We start from the raw sequence: 17,132 nt of genomic DNA, 5'->3' as shown, positions 1-17,132 counted from the left end.
CACCAAATTTGAAAATTTTGTCTCCTCTTTGACTCAATGGCCAACTATACTTTCTTTTAAGGATCCTATTGCCCTTTAAAATCCCCTAATTTTGATTCTCTAATAAAATAACACCTTTAGCTATCAAATTAGGATTTTTCCACTTTATGTGATTTAGTCATTTTTTTGCAATTGGGCTCATAAACGTCAAAATTAACTCACTAAAATTTTCATACACTAATAAAAACATGCAATGATTCCAAAATAATGATAAAATATTTTATGTTGAATCCAGATTTGTGGTCCTGATACCACTATTCTGACTAGCCCCCAAAATCAGGCTGTTGCATGGAAGCAGGCGCATTACCCTCAACAGCGTCAGCTACGGCTCGTTCAAGATCCATTTGCTACCTAAAAACACATTTTCATTGTCAGGATTCATCACACTATCACAGTTCATAAATATGGCATGTATAGCTAGACTCACATACGTTACGTTAGACCTAAAATTGACTAAATCGTAGCTTTGATACCAACCAAATGTAACACCCCTAACCCGTATCTGTCACCAGACTAGGGTTAAGAGGCATTACCAGACAAATCAGAACATTTCACAAATAAATTCAAAAGCATCATTCAAACATATTCATATATCATTACAGAGTCCCTTACTTAGGTCAACGAGACTTTAACATGCTTTAGAAAAGGGTCGAGACTAAACCGAATGCATACAAAGTTTTTCCAAACTTAATCATTTTTCAAAGTTGTATAGGTCACATGCAAGTGTGAACAGGCCGTGTGCCTCACACGACTTTAGAGATGCCCTTGTGTCTAGGCCATGTCAAAATAGGGCATACATACTAACTTGTCCACAAGGCCACATGACACACCCGTGTGCCAGGCCGTGAGAAAATGAGGGAGGCTACTGACTTAGGACACACAGCTAACCACATGGCTGTGTGTCATGCCCCTGGTCGAAATTGACTAAGCCACACGGCCTAGCATACGCCCATGTGTGCGATCATGTGGCCTTCCCATGCTCATTTCAAAATGGCCCTCTAGCAACACAGCTTAGACACGCGCCTGTGTCTTTATCGTGTGGACAAAAATAGGCCATTTACAAGGCCAATTTGCTACCCCTTTAAGGTTCCTCTCTACAAGCATCAAAACCATATTATTTTATACCAAATTCTCAACCAAAACATACACCATTCATGCCATAACATTATTCATCAATTTCATACTCAATATATAAATCAAAACATACCCAAACCCTGAGCCAAAATTATACCAAAACATAGGTTTCATAATCACTAATCACACAATCAAATCTCATGCCAAACTCTTACCAAATTCCATAATAGGCAAATATCGAAACTTACCAAATTGACCATTTTTTTGGCCATTCAAGAACATATCATAAAGACAACATTGCATTACATAGTTCATACCAAAAGCTCATTCTTATTCATTACCAAAACCAAGCCAAATCACATGGCCAGATATACACATTACCAAAACATATACAATTACTTCTAGCCTATGCATGCCATACTTCAATATACACATTTTCAAAAGGTACCAAAATGAAGTTTGATAGTGTGGTGATTATCCTCGATGATCCCCGAGCTCTCGGTAGCTACGATATCTATAAAACAGTTGAAAGACACACAAAGTAAGCTTTCAAAAGCTTAGTAAGCCATATACAAATAAACTTAACAATATAAACATATAAGCATCATAATATCCATATACTCCTTAACCAAATGCTATCACAAACCACATAGCTCAAATACATTTCATATATTCCCCATTGATTTGTACATTTAGCATATTTTCTCATACTTTTGTCACATATAATCACTTGATCACAAAGTTACATATACTTACCTTTCAATATCAAATGTGATACTCAATTTCAAACGTACCTGAATCGGATACACATTTCATATAATCATTCATTTCTCGGAATGCCCATTGAATAGTTTAGAATCATAAGGATATGCGGATAGCTCAGAAAACTCATACAATGCCAACGTCCAGACGTGGTCTTACATGTAATCAAATATCGATGCCACTGTCCCAGATAGGGTCTTACACGAAATCAAATACGATACCAATGTCCCAGACATGGTCTTACACATAAATCATAAGTCGATACCAACATCCTAGACGTGGTCTTACATGATAACAAATATCAAATCCTATGTCATGACATATGTGTCCTAACTATTCCCATGGCTCATACGGGGCTTTTTGGATGTTGACACATTATCAAAAGCTTTCTTAGATAACACTTATTGAGCTCGAATAGTCATTCGTCACAATTTAAGACCATATAAGTAATAATAATTCAATTCAAACACATTTATTTGTATATTGACTTACCTCGTACGGAAATGAACGAAAATGAACGACTATTCAACTAATCGTTTTCCCCCGATCTAATTCCGTTTTCATTGGTTCTTGATCTAAATCAATTCAAATTTAACTTATTCAAACTCACATTCATTCAAATCAATCCAAACACACTTATTTAGGGCATTTTACAAATTAGACCACATTTTAACATTTTAACACTTTAGTCCCTATTTCACAAAATCATAAAATACACAAGATTTCTTTATACTTATACTTGGCCAAATATTCATAGTATTCATACAAGTCCACATATTTTATTTATTTCACATTTTAGTCCTTCAAAATCTCATATTTAAAATATAGCCCAAATTACTCAAATTTATCAGAAATTCAAAGACAAAACATGTTAACCCAACATCAAGTTTCCATATATTATCATCAAACTTCTTAAAAATCATAGTTTCATCAATGGCATAACTCAAAATTATCAAAAAAATCAAAAATTGTGATATGGGCTTAGTAAAACACAAAGCAACAATAAAAAAAACGTAGAAATTATCGAAAACAGAACAAAAACAAACCTTCAATTGAGCTTTAGCATGGTCGAACCCTAGCTAACTCTTTTTCTTTTCTTTTACTTCTTTTAATAAAGAATATGATAACTTTTCTTTTAATTATTGTAATTTTATTTTCATATTTACTTATTTAACCTTTGTTTAAACATAAAATAAACACATAATGGATAGTCATTTATGTCCATTAACCTTATCAATGGCATAATAACAACATAAAGACCTCTCATTTAAAAATACATAGCGAATAGGCACTTTTAACATATGGCAAGCAACTTTTACATTTTACGCGATTAGGTCCTTTTATCAAATTAAGTACACAAACGATCAAGTTTCCGTATAGAATTTTCACACATGCTAATTAACATATAATAATCACGGAAAATAATATAAAAATATTTTTATAACTTGGATTTTTGGTCCCAAAACCACTATTTTGACTAGGGTCTAAACCAGACTATTACAACATCCACCTTTGCTTTATCGACTTCAATCCCGTTTCTGAAAATTTTATGTCCTAATACAATTCCCTTCTTCACCATAAAATGTCATTTCTCCTAGTTAAGGACAAGGTTTTTGTTAAGGATAAGATTTTTCTCTTTGCATCTCTTCAATATCTTAGCCAAATTACTCAAACAAACATCATAAGTATTACCAAAAATAGAAAAATCATCCAAGAAAATCTCAACAAAAATTTCTACCATATTAGTAAATATTGCCTAAAACAAAACATTCCATACGAGAAAGTAAAAGTGTGTTGATCTTCAAGGGCTACAACTATTTGGTTATATCTCAAATATCCCTATAAGAAATAATTTGTTTCCTGCCAGTAGGTCTAACATCTGATCCATAAAAGGCAACAAAAAATGATCCTTACGAGTGGCTTTGTTCAATTTTCTGTAGTCAATAAAAAATTCTCCAACTCATCACCACTTTCATTGGGATTAACTCGTTACATTTATTCGCGACAATCCTGATCCTGCCTTTTTTTGGTACACATTGTACCGGACTTACCCATGAACTATCTAAGATGGGGTAGATAATTCTTACATCTAACCATTTGATAACTTTATTTCTACTGCCTTTTTCATTATTGTGTTAAATTTCCTTTGCCCATCGATTCCATCTTTTTCTCTCTCCTCTAGGATAATCTTGTGCATAAAAAAGGAAGGACTTATTCCTCGGATATCAGTTATGGTCCAACCAATCACCTTTTTATATTTCTTTAAAACTTTGATTAGCTGCTCCTCTTGGTGTTCTGTTAGTTCTGCTAAAACGATAACATGTAAAGTAGAACTGTTACCCAAATAAAGTATTTCAAATAGGAAGGAAGTAGTTTTAGTTCAAGTCTGAGCAATTCCTAAAATGACAACTTCGGTTGTGTGAATTCCCAAGCTTCCAACTCCAATAGTTTAAATCAAGCTAGTTAAACATAGTTCCTTGGATTGGCTTCCATCAAAGCCATATTTTCATTACCTTCTTCATTTTCCAATGGTTCAGTCCCTAAGGTGTTCACCAATGGGTCCTCTACAAAATTATTCTCACATTCTATAAAAACTAAGGTTTCTCGCTTCTCCGTCACTGAACACTCCTTCATCGGATCAGAAAATTTCATTGCTTTAAGAACATTAAATGGTACCTGATTTTCTTAAACTCTCATGGTGAGTTCACTTTTTTTCACGTCTGTTAATGTTCTTCCCATGTCTAGAAAAAGTCTCCCCAGGATGATCAACACTTCCTTATCTGCTTTAAAATCTAAGACAATAAAATTAACAGGAAAAATGGACATATCTACACGTACCAAAACATAGCTTAAAAATAGACGTCAGAATCAAGTTGATGCTCGCTCCAAGATCGCATAAAGCTTTACCACAGTCAGATTCTACAGTGTTACAGGGTATAGTAAAGCTTCTATGGTGTTTCATTTTAGGAGGTAGCTTGTTCTGTAAGAACGTACTACACCCCTTCGTTAGTGCTACAGTCTCGTACTCACTAAGGCTCTTCTTCTTTGCCAGAATGTCCTTCATGAACTTGACATAATTGGACATTTGTTCTAAGGCTTCCACCAATGGTATATTAATATGAACTTGCTTTAGAACGTCCAAAAACTTCTTGAATTGCACCTTTTTTTTTCTACTTATGTGGCTGGAATTTTTGAGGATGTGGAGGTGTTGGGACTTTGGTTTGGACTAGACAAATTTTCTAAGGAGATAAATCTACATCTAAAGAAGGTGTTAGCTTATTAGAATTCACTAGTTTAGATTTAACCTCAGCAGAGTTTGTAAGTTTTGGATCTTCTGGTGTAGGAATTTCAACTGGCGATTGACTTTCCTCCTTCTCAATAGGTTCATCTTCAGCCACAACTTCCATCGGTTCCAAAGTCTTACAACTTCGTAAAGCAACTACCTTGCAATGTTCATTACCCAAATTCCTTAGATTTTCTGTATCGCTCAGCTAGGCTCCTTGCAGTCTATTACAAAACTTCGTAGCTAAGTGACCTATTTGGTTCTCCAAATATTTCAGTGTTACTGCTTTGCTTTGGATTAAGATGCCATTCTTTACCATGTACGCCTTCAACAAATTCTCCAAACTATTAGGTGATTCAACTTGTGGTGGTTTTGGACTTGTTGATTGAACCCTTGGGGTTGATTTGGTCTATACTGCATGTAGTTGTTTTTCGGTCCATATCCTTGGTTACTCCAAGAAAATTTTGCATGGTTTTACCATGAAAGATTGTAGAAATTAGACTATGGTCCTTGTCCATTTATGTTTTGGTGTTGATTCCTTACGTAGTAAACAAACTCAAGATTTGATGGACAATTCTCGAAAGAATGGCCATCCTCACAATATACGAAGGAAAAAACATCGAATTGACTCAATGGCTGAGCTATAACATGATTAAAATCGTTAATAGTAAACTTTTTCAACATTAAAGAGATAGAGGATACCTGAGTTGGAAGTGAAGTACGGGCATCTAGTTCATACACTCTGACTACTCGTCTTACTAAAACTGCTCAATTTGTCAGCCACTACTAATTGTTACTGGCTATCCTCTCAATGATCTCGTAAGCCTCATTATAAGACTTCGATAAGAGAGCACCATACATAGAAGCATCTACCACCAACCATGTATACACGTTGAAACCATTATAAAACATCTTCAACTGGATGCAATGCAGAATTCCGTGGTGAGGGCATCTATAAAGAAACTCCTAGAATCTTTCCCACACCTCGTATAGAGACTCATCATCCATTTGTTGAAAAGTAGTGATCTCATTCTGCAACTTAGCATTTTTGCTATATGAGAAATATTTTACAAGAAAGTGTTTAGCTAATTCTTGCCAAGTTGAAATTGAATATGGAGGAAACAAAGTAAACTATGCCCGTGCTTGATCTTACAATGAGTATGGAAACAACTTCAACCTTAATGTGTCTTCAGTTACACCGACTATCTTGAAGGAATTGCTCACCTCCATGAATAGTCAAAGGTAAAGGTGTCGATATTCTATGGGCATCCCACTAAATTGGCCCATGGTTTGAAGCATTTGAAACATCACTGGCTTTAATTCAAAATAGGGTGCCTCTATCTCTGTTCTCATAATTTTCGAATTTAACTCATTAAAAAGGGCACAACATATTGTCTTATGGCTTGATCCCATCATCAACAATAAGGATTAATTGTGAACATTAGTGGCTCCATTTCCTTGACCATCATTTTGGTTTCCAAGGTACATTTCAGCTGGTCTTTGGGCTATTCTGTCTCATCTTCTTTGTCTAAATGTTTGCTCTAATTTAGGGTCTATAAGTAATAAATCTATGATTCAATCTGCTAATAAACTCCTGAAAATAAATCAAAAAATTAAAGAATAAAAAATAATTAATTAATTAGTAAAATTAGAAATAAAATAAAATAAAAACCAAATCACAATGAATAATTTCACAAAAATGATTAAGGCAAAAGTACCTGGTAACAGTGCCAAACACTTGTAATGCGTGGTTTGTACAAGTGTACACAGTCATTATCAAGTAATAAGTAAGTAAAGGAGTTATCGTCTCTACAGGGACTATGTATGTTAATCAATTAATTGTAGAATTAATATTAAGAATTTAGTTAAAAAAAACAATATCCTTGTGGTGATTGATGAGTAAATTAAATTAGCTAATCTAGATGCAAAGTGATCCCTAATGCAAATTAACCTAGATGCAATGTATGCAATAAAATGAATGAAATGGATTTAGCAGTAGAATTCCCAAGATTTCAACAGCAATAACATGAATAGGCTAGAACAATCACATCAATTGACTTAATTCATTTTTATCATGCTCATAATGTTCCGAAAAATATTCCATGACAACTTCATCTTTCATGAACTTCTTTTAAACCAATATTAAGTCCTTTTGGAATCTTTTACTTAGAAAAACATGCATACTACCATGACCAGATTTAACTAAGGGTTTGTTAGAATTCATGTGAAGTAACAAACATGGACTAGGTCTAAAACAATTTAATCACACAAAGGTAAAAGCAATGCATGGCAATAGATCTCTCTCGAGTTATTAGAAACCTTTAACTTAATCGGACTAGGATCTAAATTAAGCATGCACCTTTCAATTATTATGTCCATTAATCGTCATCTGGCTATGATCGCTTAAATAATTCTAATGCATTCAATCAAATTTTAATGAATGAAATACATGCATGATTTTAATTGAAAGCATGATCTATTGGGGCACAGAACATTATGAATAAAAATAAAATGAACTTCATCAAATTAATGTAACCATTCTAGATACACAAAATTAACCTACCATTGTTTATAGAAAAACAACAAAACTTATTACGAACATGATTAATAAAAATAAATCAAAGATAAAGAAGAATAAACTCTAATTGATTTCTTAGTTCTCCGGTAATCAATCATAGTGGCTTCCTCCAATCCTTGTGCTTGCTCCTTCCCAAAGTGTTCCTCAAGGTGACCAACCAGGAGAGTGTTTTTTCTCAAGGAATTGCTAGCTAAGGGAAAGGGAAAATGGGGATGGCTATGCGTGAAAAGGAAGAATAAAATATAGTGAGAGGAAAGAATGAAGAATGAATGTTGAGTGAGGGATGAGGGATGGGAAGTAAGGATTGGTATTTATAGTGGATGGATGGCTAAGAGGTTGCTAAAAATATCTTAAAATCCCTTAGGTTTGCTTTTGCCATGGTCGGCCATAAATTGTGAAGATATGGGGTTATTTAGTTGCTTGATTCCTGCATGAAATCATGCTTGAATCAAGCAAGGTGGTGGATGGTTTCAAGCATGAAAGTGGTGTGCTGATCTTTAATTCATTTACAAGTGTATTGACCACCAATTAAATCTCCCAAAAGCTGATTCTGAGTTGCTCATATGCACTTTCCAAATTGGGCTTTTCTCCCTTTTTTTTGGATGATTTTATGCCCCAATTAGTTGTCAAACTTGTCCATCTTGTAAAGCATATTTAAGTGAATCAAGGTGACATCTTCATGACCCAATTTGCATGCTTTTTCTGTCCAACTAGGGTAGGAATAGTCTCATGTCCATGCAAGAATTAAAATGAACTTCATGCATGATCAACATCATGGTCCAACTACAACAAAAATAGTGGAAATTAATATGTAGCATGAATCAATTAAATCATGCCCGAAATTAATACAAAAAACCATAAAACTACATATTTTATTAATTCATGCCCATTATCATAATATGAACAAAATTCACCCAATTAACTATCAAATACTAGAGATGAAAATTAATTTTTTAAGTAAAAGGATGTGAAAAACAACTATAAAAACTCTATCTAAATTAGAGTTTACAGTAGCCTCTGATAGGGTAGATATATTGAAAACCGGATTGGGAAATACAATAAAACATGCTACTGAATGATACTGATATAATGAGTTAAGAGAGAATGTATACAAATGAAACTGAAAGTGTACGATATATTTCTGACTCAGAACTTTGGGTATGTGCTTGGCATGAAAATGGATTGTCTGAGTAATGTTGAGTTGTCTTATAGTATCTACCCATGTGACACGCCGTTAGCGTATAGAGTCTATTTGAGTTCTGTATAAGCTATTAGGCATACTTTGTGATATATTATTAGAAATCCCTTTGATAGATGTATCTGTATAGTTATTATTCTTACTTAAGATCTCTTTGGAATGCACTAAGTTCTTTTAAACTTACCCTGTTGCCTTTTTCCTTCTCCAGCCTACTGTTGCAGGAAGGATTTCTAAAGGACTACGCTAGAAGGCATCTTCTGCTATGAGAGTACTACTTATTTATACTATGCATGACATATGGGGGTGATATCTTGTTGTATTTTGATAAGGTTATGTACATAAAACTCCTGTTTGAAAAACCATGTTTTAATGAAGTTTCTTTTAAAGTTATGAAAAGGTTTTATAGTACTTTATTTGGATTGATGAAAAATTTTACTATAACCTGTATGCCACTTGGCTTGTACTTTATTTCCTTTATTTTATTATGGGTTTAATTCAAAAACTACTATTTTATAAAGTTTAGGCCAGAAAAAAAATTAAAGACAGATGATTTTTAAGTAGTGACACATCTTACTTGGATCCTTCTAAACGATCAGGTTTGATGTGTTACATAACCTATTCACATTTTGTAACCATATTATCTTAACTCGGAGTCAAAAAGAATACACAATTTAGCCAACTTGCATCCTAATCTGGTACTGTAGTACATCATCAGATAAACCAAAGAAAATATTCTGGCACATAGTGCATTATCAGATAAACCAAAGAATGTATATTGGCACACATAGTGCATCATTGGACAAGCCGAAGCAATTACATTGGCATACACAGTGCATCATCAGATAAACCAAATTAATCATGTTAGCACGTAAGTTCATCATCGATGTACAGAAGTAAATATACTATCATGTAAGTGCATTATCGAACAAGCTAAAGCAATTATACTAATAGATAAGTGCATCATCGAAAAAATTGAAGCAAATATACTGACACGTAAGTGCATCATCGACCAAATTGAAGTATAAACTTGTATATTTAATAGAGTAACCAGTTTCCAAATTCATCACATAGTTCAATTCAAATTCCATCATTCTCAATTTAACATTTCATCATATAATATAACATAATATATTAGTTAATAGAGTAACCAGTTTCCAAATTCATCACATAGTTCAATTCAAATCCCATCATTCTCAATTTAACATTTCATCATATAATATAACATAATTAAACTCAATTTCATACCAATTTCCTATATCAGTTAAGTCATACAACTTTTTTCTTTCCAATTTAGTTATTGTCTTGATATTCAATTTCAAATGTAGCATTTCAACTCAATAACCATTAATGAATCACCTCAACATTATATAGTGCAAAATGTTATGAATATGCAGTAATTAGATTGGTCTCGGGTCATAGAGATACAAACCAAAAGCTCATGTCACTCATCGTCAGCTCTTTCCTTTCTTTTCCCCTTCGACCATCGTACACCATTTCTAACTACAAATAAAAATTCAACAATAATATAATATCAAATTTCATCAAAATCACATTTAATTATAAAGTCATACATATTTGGCAACTTATTAAATTTAGTCCCTAAACCTGGGATAAACATAACTTTCAATTAAAAGTTTTGGATTGAAATCCGATTTTATAATTAGTCCTTAGGGACTTCCTATTTCTTAGTCCTACTATCAATTTTAAATTTTATTTAATTTGGTTCCTCATATACAAAACTATCAATTAATATTTACAATTTAGTCATTTTCTTAAACTAAGCTTAATTTCTATCAATTTAACACCTAAACATTTCAGTTTTCAAGAATGGGATCTCATCAAAAGCTCACTAATTGATCAAATTGATCCTTGGATTAGCTTAACCAAGCTTAAAAGATAAAAAAAAATCTATATAAATGAAAGCAAAATGACTAGTGTCTTACTTGTAATTGGAGTTAAAAGCTTAAAAGCTTATTAAAAATGGCATCTCATCTCTTCTTCTTCACTAGGCCAGTTGGAGAAGATAGCATTTATCTCTCCATCCACTTAAATTCTCTTTTAATTCCTAATTTAAAGTTTAATTAAATTAATTACTCATATTTTATCTTAATTAATTTTATTTCACTTCACCAACCATCATAATCTATTACCGTATGCTATCTCATATATAGGATCGGTGTAATTGCACTTTGGTACCTTTGATTAATTGCAATTTAAGTCCTTAAGCCATTTTCTAATTAAAAATCTGTAGAGATTGGCCTTTTCAAATTAGTCCCTGGGCCCTTATTAAGTACAATTTTGGTTAAATTAACCATCCAAAATATAGTTGACATATATAATAACTCTGTAAATATCTTTATTTAATATTTACAGACTCGATTTACGAAAATAGGGTCCTAAAATCACAAATTTCTAGCACCATTAGAAACTGAGTCTTTACACATCCAATTGAAAATCCCATGATGCGTACATTTTCTCATAAGGTCTTTAAAATGCTGCAAAACATCATATAAACTCTCATTATCCTATAGAAAAAAACCAATTATTTCATTTCTCATCTTAATAGCTTTAGTTAGAGGGAAATACTTGGATAAAAACTTCCGCGTTAATTTGTTCCATGTTTCGATCGACCTTGTTAGTAGAGAATAACTAATATTTATCTTTGTCCCTAAGTGAAAAGAGATACAAGGTTACCTAAATGGTTTCATCAGACATTGAGATGACCTAAATGTATTACAGGCTTTTAGAAAGTTTGGCAAATGTAAATGTGGGTTCTCAATAGGTAAACCTATAATGACTCGATTATAACCAGTGTAGGAAAGGGTGATTTTGAGGTTGGAAATCAAAAATTGAGTTCGTGGAATTATTAATCTATCAATTTACATATTTAGTATAAGATTTTCATACTGAATTTTCAAGTAACTAAATCAAGAAAGTCATTAATTATAGTACAGGGACTAAAATCCAAAATTTTAATCGCTATTAAGTTTTAATTTAGGAAATGCATGTGGGATTATGTGGACATTCTAAAAAGGAAACTTAAGTAATAAAACCATGAATAAAACATGGTTAGTTCCATGAATTGGTCAAGGATGTACATCTCTATTTTGTTAAGTAAAATTTGATTTTAGCCATGGCTTAATCATGTTTAAAGATTAATTAAGTATTAATCATGCATATATATATGTTGAGATAGTCAGACAAAGAAGAACAAAAAATATATATATCTTTATCTTCCTCCCTTAGAATTAAATAGGAAAATAAGAGATTTGAGTTTTCCTTCATTTCAGTAAAAAATTACCAAGGTAATCAAGTTCTTTTCTTGATAATTTTTATAGATTTATGATTACTCGAGCTTGATTTAGCTAACCCAAGTGATATAATTCTCAATTGCTTATTTTATATCAATTTTCCATTTATAAAATTTTTGTGAGATTAAGGTTTTATTGTTAATAATTTTTGAATAATATGCTTATATTATGTTAGGACCATGTTAGAAAATTGTGGAAAATGTTAGATTAAACTAGAACCTAAGTTCAGTATAGTTAGTTTTATGTTATTAAGGACCAAATTGAATAGATTGAAAGTTATTAGAGAGTTTTTCTATGGATTAAAAGTATAAGGTCCTTTGTGAATGAATATGAAGTCAAATTTTGATTCGATAAAGAATATCAAAAGATTTGATCATTTCAGACATTAGGACATAGAATGAGTAAATTGAATAGATTGAAATTTATGATTTAGTGATGTGTTTCAAGTGAAACTAACATTATTTTAATAATTGGATTTATCATACATAGCTAATGACAAACTCGAGAGATTGAGGAGTAAAGGAAAGGAGAAGGTCGTAGACAAGTAGCTCCATTTTGGTTTATGCTTCCATGAATTGATTTGAACTCATAACTTATTGAGTATTAAATTTAATAAATTAACATATAATGCTTTGTCTCATAAATGGTAAGGTTTACCTATCATATGATAACATGAACTTGTATTTTAATGATTGCTGAAATGCCATAAATATGTATTTAAATTCATGAATTGTCATGAAGCAAAACTATGAAAATGTAGATAATTAAAATGAATGCTTGATGAAATTGTGTTGCAATGCTTGAAAGTTATATGAGAGAATGAAAATGTAAAAGCAGTATAAAATGAAATAATTAATGCCATGTGATTAAAATAGAAATAATATACTAGATGCAAAAGTGATGAAATGCAATTGATATAAGAACTAGTTAATGCAAGCATGTTAAATAAACATGTGATACACTGTGTAACACCCCAAACCCGACCTAGACGTTATGGCTGAATCTGCGATGTCACACTGAAGTGTGTTTCGAAAACATAGTTCCGTAGAAAAATCCGTTCTATATTAAAGGTCATTGTGATTTTTAAGGAAAATTTAGGATAACTTGCCCAATGTTAAAACTCAAGTTGGTTTAGAAAAGTGTTAATCGTATTAAATTGTTATTGCATTTTAAAAATATTAATTGTTGCAGAAGCTTTTTAAAATGTGTTGCAATAGCGTGGTGTTCTGAAATGCATTTACCTCTTTAAAAAACCGCGGCCTACTTCTAACAGATATGATTCAAAGTAAATAAATCCCAAAATCAAAATAATACTTAAAAAGGCCTTATTACAAAAAAAGAAACCCAAATTAAATTACTTATAAATTAAAAGATTAAAAGGAAGCAAAAAAAGTTGTGTGGCCACCATCGAGTCTCTCGCAGTACCGATCCGTCTAAGGATTACCTGCACAGAAAAGCAAAAGGGTGAGTTTAAGTAAACTCAGTGTGTAATCCCTTAACAATAGTCAGTCAAATAGTAGGCAAATACAGTTCAGGCCTAAGCCCATTTCAGTGGTAGTCTAGTATTAGTTAGGGCCATAGCCCATTACAATATCAGTATCAATGTGGGCTGTAGCCAATTTCAGTATAGAAACAGTCATGCAACAGTAATCAGTGCAGTAACAGTTTGAACGGTATGCAAGTCCTACCCAACCAGCCTCTGCACTCCACTATGTCCAACCCTACACTCTATGTGGGGATATAATCAACCAACTATCCCTACACTCCAGATTTATCACCGGTTGCGGAACTAAATAGTATTTGCAGTAGAGTTGCCAGTATAATAGGCTTAGAGCCATCAGTGATTTGCAGTAGAGCTGCCAGTACAGTACACTTCCTCCAGTCATATAAAAACCCACCCCCATGCAATGCATCATGCCACATGTCATGTCATAGCATAATGTTAAACATATACTCAACACAGTTACAATAGCATGCTAAAATATAAACATATATCACATAGGGGCAAAACAGTCATTTTATCAGTCATGGGAAAAATAGTCATTTCATCAAATTAGGGTCTAGGTATATTTACCGACCCAATAGTAGGTCTACAGTTATCTCGGGTGACCCGTGCAACCTTAACAGTTAAATAGTGATAATGGGCCCAAAGCCCATAATTCGGCCACGTGGGCCCACACGGCCCATTTTGGCCCAACGTGGCCCAAAATGGCCTAAGCTCATGAAATCGCTCATGGTGGCCTCTACGATCAAACGCCTACTGCATGCATTTGATTTACCACACAAGCAAGTGCACTCCCATGTGGCATCAAAGATTACATTTTCCGACCTTTTGCCAATCTATAGTTTAGGCAGTGTTTTACACACCTGGCCTATTTTTGCCGCCTAACCACACGCGAGCACCCTAGTTACCTAATATTTGATTAAAAAACCATTCCATTAGTCACCACACAGGCAAGTTAATCATAGCCTAAAACAAGTTCATATCGATAATCCAATAACAGAGAAACAACTCTCCTCTAAAGCATCAACAACGGTCCTCAGTCCCTTGGCCACCTCCTGATCAAATAATACACCATCCTGTTAGAAACTAATCTTCAAATAACCTAGCAATGAAGGAATGAATACTTACTGAAAATGTAACACCCCGAACCCGAGACCATCGCCGGTGTCAGACACGAGGGGTTAACAAGCCAAGTTCACATGTTTTGCCCACCAATTTGGCGTTTCCAGTCAGGCTGGAAGACTGCATCACCGTCGCCTTAAAAATCATATCTCGAGTTTCAAAACTCGGAAACTGGTTTTGTAAATTTTCCCTGAATTTAGACTCATATATCCATCCATGGATTTATTTCTAGAATTTTTGGTCGGGCCAATTGGTACAGTTTATTAGTTAAAGTCACCCATGTTACAGGGATCGACTGCTCTGATCTTCTCGCGGTATAACTTGAATATCTCTCTGTACAGGGATTTAATTCTGGTGTCGTTTGTTTCTAATGAAACTAGACTCAAAATGGAATCTGTACATATAAGGTATGTCTCCTAATTCTTTCTGGATAATTTACAGTGAATTTTTAAAGTTGCGACAGGGGACCCAGAAACCATTCTGGCCCTGTTTCACAATAGCTTCAATATCTCTTAACATGTAACTCCTATGATCATTTCGCTTCTTCCATATGAAAATAGACTCATTAAGGTTCATTTACATAGCTTATTCACTATTTAATACCATTCCTACAATTTTGGTGATTTTTCACATTCACGTCACTGCAGCTGGCAGCATCTGTTTTAAGGTAGGTCTTATCTATTTTTGTAGTCTCCATCAACCAACTAGTCTTGCCATACATAGGTTCACATATGATCATTTTAACCATACCAATGGCTGATCATGTGACCAACACTCCCATTCCGATCCATAATCACATCATGACACCATATATATACATTCAAACCACAAATAGTCTAAGTTCATGCTTCCTTTTACGAGCCATTTTCGCATGGCCGTATACATATCATCGCCACATTTTTAAACCAACAAGGGTAGTCCTATACATGCCATTTCAAAGTTCAACCAAAATTTATACCAAAATAGAGGCGTGGATAGTGTGGATGACTTCGACTTTATTGATCCCGAATCCGTTTGCTATCGGCGAAATCTATAAAACAGAGAGCCAAAGCAGCGGGGTAAGCATTTTATGCTTAGTAAGTCTCAAGGAATATAATCAGCTTTAATTAAAGCAATACATTCACATAACCAAATGCATCATTTCATTAATGCACATTCACATAATCGTACTTACTTCACCATCCCAACACTTATGTTCATACACAAATAACGGCTTCATTAAGGCCGATAACTCGCTCCATCATAGGAGCGGATATTCATCGCTCTTACTCCTAGCGCATAAAGCACACACCGCACTTACCTTGTCATTGGGAAATTTCACAAGTGCATTAGCTGAAATTTTCCAGCAAGCTTATAATTTTCAAATCACATACCTTGGAGTTTAACCGGACGTCGCTACTCGTTCAATCGCCTTGGGACATAGCCGGTTATGGTAACCCGCACCAAGGCCTACGGGACTTAACCGGATATCACGATTTGGACAAATGCCTTGGTCTTAGCCGGATTTAACAACTTGCACGAATGCCTTGGTCTTAGCCGGATATAGCTACTAGCACAATTGCCTTGGTCTTAACCGGATATAATTTTTGCATAATTGTCTTGGGGCTTAGCCGGATATCATTCAATTTCTCATGCACACATACATCAATAATCATTGGACATACATATTTCATTTTCCTTACTAAGGCTCAAACACAATTATAATCATTAGCATATTCGCCTTGGGACTTAGCCGGTGGAATTCAAATACTCATACACACATAATCAATAATCATACACATCCATATTTCATCTCACATAATTCAAGTAAGGTCACTTCTTGAGGACTTACCTCGGATGTTGTCGAGCGGCTTTTACGGCTATTCGATCACTTTTTCCTTCCCTTGTCCAATTGTGGACCTCTTAGCTCTTGAGCTAATTCAAACAAATTCAATTTATTAAAACCTCATTGTGCTAGCTTATGGCGAATATGACAAGGAATTTAAATGGTCATATGGCCACTCTTTAGCTTGAATACACAATGGTCATGCACATTTTATACTACATCAAGCAATTCAATACAATTTATTTGAGCATCAAGGAAATGCTAAGGCCTTCAATAGGCTACCCAAGGCGAATATTCATGTACATGTTGAGGCCAATTATGCACTTAATACCTCACAAAAACAGCATGCATTTTACTAGTTAATGCTTTGCATATTGTGGCTCAAAACTTATAATATAGCATCAAGCACTTATATGTGTGCTAGGCCGATTTGTGC

General features: G+C 33.7%; 2 non-coding genes across 2 annotated transcripts; both read left to right on the top strand.

The window, feature by feature from the left end:
• Positions 1–6,092: 6,092 nt before the first annotated feature.
• On the top strand, positions 6,093–6,198 carry LOC128294725 (small nucleolar RNA R71). Its single transcript, XR_008285032.1, has one exon. It is a non-coding gene; the product is annotated as a small nucleolar RNA R71 (small nucleolar RNA).
• A 5,190-nt stretch (positions 6,199–11,388) lies between these two features.
• On the top strand, positions 11,389–11,495 carry LOC128294885 (small nucleolar RNA R71). Its single transcript, XR_008285192.1, has one exon. It is a non-coding gene; the product is annotated as a small nucleolar RNA R71 (small nucleolar RNA).
• The last annotated feature ends 5,637 nt before the right edge of the window (positions 11,496–17,132 follow it).

Source organism: Gossypium arboreum, chromosome 6 (genome assembly GCF_025698485.1).
Source record: "Gossypium arboreum isolate Shixiya-1 chromosome 6, ASM2569848v2, whole genome shotgun sequence".
Lineage (NCBI taxonomy): Eukaryota > Viridiplantae > Streptophyta > Magnoliopsida > Malvales > Malvaceae > Gossypium > Gossypium arboreum.
This window is presented reverse-complemented; position numbering and strand designations above follow the sequence as displayed.